Below are 9,990 nucleotides of genomic sequence, written 5' to 3'. Positions count from 1 at the left end.
CCCCGCTGTCTGTGTGGGTGGACCATTTCAGTTTGTCCATGATGTGTACGCCGTGGAACTTAAAACTTTCCACCTTCTCCACTACTGTCCCGTCGATGTTGATAGGGGGGTGCTCCCTCTGCTGTTTCCTGAAGTCCACGATCATCTCCTTTGTTTTGTTGATGTTGAGTGTGAGGTTATTTTCTGACACCATACTCCGAGGGCCCTCACCTCCTCCCTGTAGGACGTCTCGTCGTTGTTGGTAATCAAGCCTACCACTGTAGTGTCGTCTGCAAACTTGATGATTGAGTTGGAGGCGTGCATGGCCACGCAGTCATGGGTGAACAGGGAGTACAGGAGAGGGCTGAGAACGCACCCTTGTGTGGGGTGGAGATGTTGTTTCCTACCCTTACCACCTGGGGGCGTCCTGTCAGAAAGTCCAGGACCCAGTTGCACAGGGCGGGGTTGAGACCCAGGGTCTCGAGCTTAATGACGAGTTTGGAGGGTACTATGATGTTAAATGCTGAGCTATAATCAATGAACAGCATTCTTACATAGGTATTCCTCTTGTCCAGATGTGTTAGGGCAGTGTGATTGCGATTCCGTCGTCTGTGGACCTATTGGGGCGGTACGCAAATTGGAGTGGGTCTAGGGTGTCAGGTAGGGTGGAGGTGATATGATCCTTGACTAGTCTCTCAAAGCACTTCATGATGACAGAAGTGAGTGCTACGGGGCGATAGTCGTTTAGCTCAGTTACCTTCACTTTCTTGGGAACAGGAACAATGGCGGCCTTCTTGAAGCATGTGGGAACAGCAGACTGGGATAAGAATTGATTGAATATGTCCGTAAACACACCAGCGCATGCTCTGAGGACGCGGCTAGGGATGCCGTCTGGAACGGCAGCCTTGTGAGGGTTAACACGTTTAAATGTTTTACTCAAGTTGGCTGCCGTGAAGGAGAGCCTGCAGGTTTTGGTAGCGGGCTGTGTCGGTGGCACTGTATTGTCCTCAAAGCGAGCAAAGAAGTTGTTTAGTTTGTCTGGGAGCAAGACATCGGGGTCCGCTACGAGGCTGGTTTTCTTTTTATAGTCCGTGATTGACTGTAGACCCTGACCCTGCCACCTCTCGTATCTGAGCCGTTGAATTGCGACTCTACTTTGTCTCTATACTGCTTAGCTTGTTTGATTGCGTTGCGGAGGGAATAGCTACACTCTTTGTATTCCGTCATGTTTCCGGTCATCTTTCCCTGATTAAAAGCAGTGGTTCGCGCTTTCAGTTTTGCGTGAATGCTGCAATCAATCCACGGCTTCTGGTTGGGGAAGGTTTTAATGGTCGCGGTGGGTACAACATCATCGATGCACTTGCTAATAAACTCGCTCACCGAATCAGCGTATACATCAATGTTGTTGTTCGACGCTATCCGGAACATATCCCAGTCCACGTGATCGAAGCAATCTTGACGCGTGGAATCAGATTGGTCGGACCAGCATTGAACAGACCTGAGCACGGGCGTTTCTTGTTTTAGTTTCTGTCGATAGGCTGGTAGCAAAAATAGTGGTCGTGGTCAGATTTGCCGAAAGGAGGGTGAGGGAGGGCTTTGTATGCGTCGCGGAAGTTAGAGTAACAATGGTCCAGAATTTTTCCAGCCTGAGTCACGCATTTGATATGCTGATAAAATTTAGGGAGCCTTTTCAGATTAGCCTTGTTAAAATCCCCAGCTACAATAAATGCAGCCTCAGGATATGTGGTTTCCAGTTTACATAGAGTCCAATGAAGTTCTTTCAGGGACATCGAGGTGTCTGCTTGGGGGGGATATACAAAACTGTGATTATAATCGAAGAGAATTCTCTTGGTAGATAATGTGGTCGGCATTTGATTGTAAGGAATTATAGGTCAGGTGAACAAAAGGACAGTTCCTGTATGTTGTTATAATCACACCACGACTCGTTAATCATAAGGTATACACCCCCACCCTCCTTCTTACCAGAGAGATGTTTGTTTCCGTCGGCGCGATCAGTGAAGAAACCAGACCGACTCTGATAACTATCCCGAGTGAGCCATGTTTCCGTGAAACAGAGAATGTTACAATCTCTGATGTCTCTCTGGAAGGCAACCCTTGCTCGGATTTCGTCTTCCTTGTTGTCAAGAGACTAGACATTGGCAAGTAGTATACTCGGGAGTTGTGGGCGATGTGCCTGTCTACGGAGCCTGAACAGAAGGCCGCTCTGTCTGCCCCTTCTACGGCACCGTTGTTTTGGGTCGCCTGCTGGGATCCGATCCATTGACCTCGGTGGTGGACCAAACAGAGGATCTGCTTCGGGAAAGTCGTATTCCTGGTCATAATGTTGGTAAGTTGACGTTGCTCTTATATCCAATTGTTCCTCCCGGCTGTATGTAATAAGACTTAAGATTTCCTGGGGTAACAGTGTAAGAAATAATATATAAAAAAACTAAATACTGCATAGTTTCCTAAGAACGCGAAGCATAGATTAAGGACGATCCAACTTGTAGTAACCTGGTATATATATTTTAAGTATTATGTTTATAAATAGATCGCAGTATCACCTCAATATGGAGTTTGCTTTCCGCTATCTCTAGCCCTTAAAATGTCTGCCATATAACTGTGCTCAAGAGAAGCCTCAGGTAGCTTACGCCAGGTGCATTCCTGTAAAATTATTTTTAAGTTACAATTAAATACTAAAAAGGTACTTACGTGTCCGAAGTCATCGATCTAAGAAGCATCCTAAGATACTAATATACGCTACAAAAGTATGTGGACACCCCTTCAAATGAGTGGATTCAGCTATTTCCACCAAGTCAGTTCATCAAATTTCTGCCCTGCTAGAGCTGCCCCGGTCAACTGTAAGTGCTGATAATGTGACGTGGAAACGTCTAGGAGCAACAACGGCTCAGCCGCCAAGTAGTAGGCCACACAAGATCAACAAGAGCTTAGTGCGTAAAAATCATCTGTCTTCCGACGCTCATTGGATATGGCAGGGCTTGCAAACTATTACAGACCACAAAGGGAAGCACAGCCGCGAGCTACCCAGTGACATCAGCCTACTAAAACGAGTTAAATTACTTCTATGCTCGCTTCGAGGCAAGCAACACTGAAACATGCATGAGAGCATCAGATGCTCCGGATGATAGTGTGATCACACTCTCCTTAGCCGATGTGAGTAAGGCCTTTAAACAGGTCAACATTCACAAGGCCGCAGGGCCAGACAGATTACCAGGACGTGTACTCCGAGCATGCGCTGACCAACAGGCAGGTGTCTTCACTGACATTTTCAACCTGTTCCTGACTGAGTCTGCAATACCAACATGTTTCAAGCAGACCACCATAGTCCCTGTGCCCAAGAACACTAAGGTAACCTGTCTAAATGACTACCGACCCATAGCACTCACATCTGTAGCCAGGAAGTGCTTTGAAAGGCTGGTCATGACTCACATCAACATCATTATCCCAGAAACCCTAGACGCACTCAAATTTCCATAACGCCCCAACAGATCCACAGATAATGCTATATCTAATGCACTCCACACCATCCTTTCCCACCTAGACAAAATGAACACCTACGTGAGAATGCTATTCATTGAATACAGCTCAGCGTTCAACACCATAGTGCCCTCAAAGCTCATCACTAAGCTAAGGACCCTGGGACTAAACTCCTCCCTCTGCAACTGGATACTAGACTTCCTGATGGGCCGCCCCCAGGTGGTAAGGGTAGGTAACAACACATCTGCCACACTGATCCTCAACACGGGGGCCCCTCAGGGGTACGTGCTCAGTCCCCTCCTGCACTCCCTGTTCACTCATGACTGCATGGCCAAGCACGACTCCAACACCATCATTGCGTTTGTCGACGACACAACAGTGGTAGGCCTGATCACAGACAACGATGAGACAGCCTATAGGGAGAAGGTCGGAGACCTGGCAGTGCGGTGCCAGGATAACAACCTCTCCCTCAATATGATCAAGACAAAGGAGATGATTGTGAACTACAGGAAAATGAGGAGCGAGCACGCCCCCATTCTCATTGACGGGGTTGTAGTGGAGCAGGTTGAGAGCTTCAAGTTCCTTGGTGTCCACATCACCAACAAACTTTCATGGTGCCAACACATCAAGACAGTCGTGAAGAGGGCACGACAAAGCATATTCCCTCTCAGGAAAAAGAAAAGATTTGGCAAGAGTCCTAAGATCCTCAAAAAGTTCTACAACTGCACCATCGAGAGCATCCTGACTGGTTGCATCACCGCCTGGTATGGCAACTGCTCGGCCTCCAATGGCCCAGTACATCACTGGGGCCAAGCTTCCTGCCATCCAGGACCTCTATACCAGGCGGTGTCAGAGGGAGGCCCTAAAAATTGTCAAAAGACTCCAGTCACCTAGTCATAGACTGTTCTCTCTGCAACCTCACGGCAAGCGGTACCGAAGCGCCAAGTCTAGGCCCAAAAGGCTTTTTAACAGCTTCTACTCCCAAGCAATAAAACTCCTGAACAGCTAATCAAATGGCTACCTAGACTATTTGCATTGTCGTCGTCGTCCCCTCCCCCCCACACGCTCTGGTTATTATCTGTGCATAGTCACTTTAACTCTACCTACATGTACATATTACCTCAATTACCTCGACTAACCTGTGCCCCCGCACATTGACTCTGTACCGGTACCCTCTGTATATAGCCTTGCTACTGTTATTTTACTGCTGCTCTTTAACTATTTGTTATTTTTATTTTTTACTTAAGACTTATTTTTCTTAAAACTGCATTGTTGGTTAAGTGCTTGTAAGTAAGCATTTCACTGTAAGGTCTACCTGTTGTATTCAGCGCATGTGACAAATAACATTTGATTGGATTTGACACACATTACAGAGCTGAAATCCTATCGCTTCCTCCCTTACCTCTCAGCTCCACTGCATCAACTGTTAAGGAAGGGTGTGGCCTGGAAGTGGTCAGAAATACAAAAAGAAGCTTTTGCTACGTCTGAAATCAGCAGAAGTACTGGGGCACAACTCAGCAGACAGACCTCATCTTATCGTGTGACACCTCATCGTATGGTGTGGGGGCGGTTCTATCACACCAGATGGAGAATGGAGCAGAACATTCACTATTGTGACCGACCATAAGCCTCTGAGCTCTATGTTCCATGAACAAAAGCAAGTACCACAAATGGTATTTCCAAGAGTTCATTGTTGGGCTGTGTGGAACAGGGCCTACAAGTACAGAATAATCTACAAGCCAGGTACATACCATGGGAACGCTGATGCTCAAGTAGACTGCCCGTTCCAGAAATCATCGCTCAGGAAGGAGAAAATTAGCAAGTCTTGATGATCAATGTGTTGGATGATGCACCGGTGAACACAGAACAAATCAGGCAATGGACTTTAAAGGATGTAACGCTATCACAAGTGCATGGATTTATCCTGAAAGGATGGCCTACAGTAACAGAGCCTCAGATAACGCCTTACTATGCTCGCCGCTTGGCCTTGAGTGTTCGAGATGGGTGTGTACGTACTATGGGGTTCAAGAGTAGTTATCCCACCATAAGGGTGGGGTATGATACTGTAGTTGTTGCACTGGTCGCATCCAGGTACGTCAAGAATGAAAGGCCAAGCGAGGTGGCCAAAGATGGACAAGTACGTGGAAAATGAGGTCAGCCTGTGTACAGATTGTCAGAGTAACAGGAAGTCACCCCCCACCGTGCCATTACATCCATGGAAATGGCCAGGAAAACCATGAACACGACTACATTTGGACTACGCTGAATCCTTCCTAGGAAAAATATTCCTTAAGTGGATGAATGTTACCCCATGAGCACATCACCATCGCACGCTATGATTGAGAAGTTGAGATAAAGCTTCAGTGTCATGGGATTGTTATCCAAGATGGCGAATTTGAGATAAAGCATCAGTGTCATAGGATTGTTATCCAAGATGGCGTAGCAGTCAGACGTCTTTGTCTTGTCCCATGTGTATATATCTTTTTCTTCGCGTTCTTTTTAATATTTTTCCTAAACCTCAACTTCAAAATACTCTCCTGCAACCCGCCTCACCCAATGTGGTGTGGATCTGTTTTTTTGTTGTTGTTTTTTTACTAAAGTATTTCAATTTACCTCCGGACTGGAATACCTCAACTGAAGCTAGCTAGCTAACAGCTATCAATCAGCTAACCACTGCTAGCGGTCATCAGCTAACCTTTAGCTCGGAAAGCTCTCGCCAGTTCGTACAACGCGCTTCAAACCAGAGCATACCGGACCTATTTTTCTCTCCATATCCCCGAATTCCTACCACAAACTCTGAACCTTTTCATCTGGATCATCACAGCTAGCTAACCACAACCCGGATTGACTACTCCTGGCTAACGTTTCCGTCCCGGAGCTAGCACCAACTAGCCTGGGGCTAGCCCATGCTAGACTCCCGGCTCATCTCCCGGCTCACTCCTGGGCTACAATATCCAGACCCTTTCTACTGCCGATACGGGGCACGGAACCCCATCGATCCTCTACGACTGGAATACCGACATAATCTGCCGAGGATTCCATCAGGCCCCTCAGGCGCGGCGCCGGCTGAAGGCCCATTCTGCAAACCTGCTAGGCCTACTAGCTACCTAGAGCTACTTGGAACCCTACTAACTCCAAGACTGGTCTATCGACGTCACCGCATGAAGAGGCAAAAACAGACTTACCCCCAGAATCCCAGAATTTGGGTTTAGTATTTTTTATGGAAAAGTTTGATCCTACTGATATATGGAGAGAGAGGTTTCCGGCCGACAGATCATTCACTTGGAGTAGCAAAACAGGTTCCAGACAATCAGAATAGATTTTTGGCTTATATCCAAATGTATTGATAGTGAGTGTGTTACTACAAATATTTGTACTACTCCCCTCACAGACCATAGGGCCATTTACATTGATATCAAAATATTTACCCCTGATACTAACCTTGGCAGAGCATCCTACTGGAAGCTAAATAGCTCATTATTAAATAATGATATAGTTAAATTTGAGGTTAAAGATCTGCTCTCACACTTTTGGGAAAGGGCTTGTAAAGAAAAATCTTATTGCAAGAACTGGGAGCTCTATAAATTTGAGGTGTCCAAATACTTAAAAAAATATGGTAGTAATCTTGCTAAGACCAGGAGAGCTGAGGAGGAAAAGGTGATCATTAAGATAACTTCCCTTTCTCAGAGGTCCCCAGCCGGCCTCTCGGGGGAGGAGAAGAGGGAACTAATTGAGTTACAAAATAAACTGGATAATATATATAGATTAAAAGCAGAAGCATGGAGGAGGTGTGGTGGTGTGGGGGTGTTTTGCTGGTGACACTGTCTATGATTTATTTAGAAGTCAAGGCACACTTAACCAGCATGGCTACCACAGCATTCTGCAGCAATACGCCATCCCATCTGGTTTGGGCTTAGTGGGACTATCAGTTGTTTTTCAACAGGACATATTTTCACGCTAACTGGCTAAAGTTGACTAGCTCGCTAGCTAGCTACCTACTTCCAGACACAAATGAGAGAACACCTCACTGACCATTTTACTCGCCGTAGCAGAGCTGGCTATTCACTTCATGAATATTAGGCATACAGGGCATGCTTTTTTGCAAATGCACATTTATTATCTGCAGTTGATTGAATCGTGGATTGAATAATGACAAAATGAAAACATGTTTTTAGAAATTGTTGCTAATTTCTTGAAAATGAAATACAGAAATATTAATATCATAATTACATAAGTATTCACACCCCTGAGTCAATACTTTGGCAGCGATTACAGCCGTGAGTCTTTTCTGGGGTCAGTCTCTAAGAGCTTTCCACACCTTGATTGGGAAACACTTGCCTATTATTATTTTTTTTAATTCTTCAAGCTCTGTCAAATTGGTTGTTGATAATTGTTAGACAACCATTTTCAGGTCTTTACATAGATTTTCAAGTAGATTTAAGTCAAAACTGTAACTCAGCCACTCAGGAACGTTTACTGTCTTCTTGGTAAGCAACTCCAGTGTAGATTTGGCCTTGTTTTATGTTATTGTCCTGCTGAAAGGTGCATCTTCCTCTAGGATTTTGCCTTTGCTTAGCTCCATTCCGTTTATTTTTTATCCTGAAAAACTCCCCAGTCCTGAACGATTACAAGCATAACCATGACATGATGTAGCCACCACAATGCTTGAAAATATGGAGAGGTACTCAGTAATGAGTTTTATTGGATTTGCCCCAAACATTCCACTTTGTGTTCAGGACAAAAAGTGAATTGCTTTGCCGCGTTCTTTTGCAGTATTAGTTTAGTGCATGTTTTGGAATATTTGTATTCTGTACAGGCTTCCTTCTTTTCCCTCTGTTAATTAGGTTAGTATTGTTGAGTAACTACAATGTTGTTGATCCATCCTCAGTTTTCTTATATCACAGCCTTTAAACTCTGTAACTGTTTTAAAGTCACCATTGGTGTAACGGCTGTCTAATTCCTCCTCCTCGGATGAGGAGAAGGAGTAAGGGTCGGACCAAAACGCAGCGTTGTATGATGACATACTGATTTATTTAAATAAAGACGAAACACGAAGAACACTTGAATTGATTACAAAATAACAAACGACGTAGACTGACCTGAACATAAGAACTTACATAAACACGAAGAACGCATGAAACAGGAACAGACTACCCAAACGAACAAACGAAACAGTCCTGTGTGGTAGACACAGGAACAATCACCCACAAACAAACAGTGAGAACAGCCTACCTTAATATGGTTCTCAATCAGAGGAAACGTCAAACACCTGCCTCTAATTGAGAACCATATCAGGCAACACATTTAACCCAACATAGAAACACATAACATAGAATGCCCACCCCAACTCACGCCCTGACCAACTAAACACATATAAAACAAGGAAAACAGTTCAGGAACGTGACAATTGGTCTCATGGTGAAATCCCTGAGCGGTTTCCTTCCTCTCCGGCAACTGAGTTAGTTCGGACGCCTGTATCTTTGTAATGACTGTGTGAATTGATAGACCATCCAAAGTGTAATTATTAACTTCACCATGCTTAAAGGAATATTCAATGTTAGATTTTTTTAATTTGACCCATCTACCAATAGGTGCCCTTTGCGAGGCATTGGAAAACCTCCCTGGTCTTTGTGGTTGAATCTGTGTTCGAAATTCACTGCTCAACTGAGGGACCTTACAGATCATTGTATGTGTGGGGTACAAAGATGAGGTAGTCATTCAAAAACCATGTTGAACACTATTATTGCACACAGTCAGTCAAATCAAATATTATTAGTCACATGCCTTATAGTGAAATGCTTACTTACAAGCCCCCAACCAAAAGTGCAGTTTCACAAAATATAGATAAGAATGAGATAAAAGTAACAAGTATACCAGGCAGTGATGCAATCAGCCAGGATGCTCTCGATGGTGCAGCAGTAGAACCTTTTGAGGATCTGAGGACCCATGCCAAATCTTTTCAGTCTCCTGAGGGGGAATAGGTTTTGTCGTGCCCGCTACACGACTGTCTTGGTGTGCTTGGACCATGTTATTTTGTTGGTGATGTGGCCACCAAGGAACTTGAAGCTCTCAACCTGCTCCACTGCAGCCCCGTCGATGAGAGTGGGGGCGTGCTCGGTCCATGCAACTTATTATGTGACTTGTTAATCACATTTTCACTCCGGAACTTAATTAGGCTTGCCATAACAAAGGGGTTGAATACTCATTTTTAAACCTCCAATATGTAACTTTTTGGGAGACCTGACAAAATTCACATCGAAATGTGATTTATAGAAATGTCATTCTCATTGAAAGCAAGTCTAAGGAATGGTAGATTTGTTCTATGCGTGCAATTTCTATGCTTGCCGGTTTTTACTTACGGGTTTTGTACACTAGCTTCAAACAGTTTGAAAATACAATATTTTTGGTAATGAAAATATATTTCACAGCGGTTTAGACAGTGATTCTCTACACTATACTTGCTTGTTTTGTCACATAAACTGAAATTAGGCAAACTATTTGAATTTTAGCATT

This window comes from Salvelinus fontinalis, chromosome 8 (genome assembly GCF_029448725.1).
Source record: "Salvelinus fontinalis isolate EN_2023a chromosome 8, ASM2944872v1, whole genome shotgun sequence".
Classification (NCBI taxonomy): Eukaryota; Metazoa; Chordata; class Actinopteri; order Salmoniformes; family Salmonidae; genus Salvelinus; species Salvelinus fontinalis.
Note: the sequence above shows the minus strand (reverse complement) of the source record.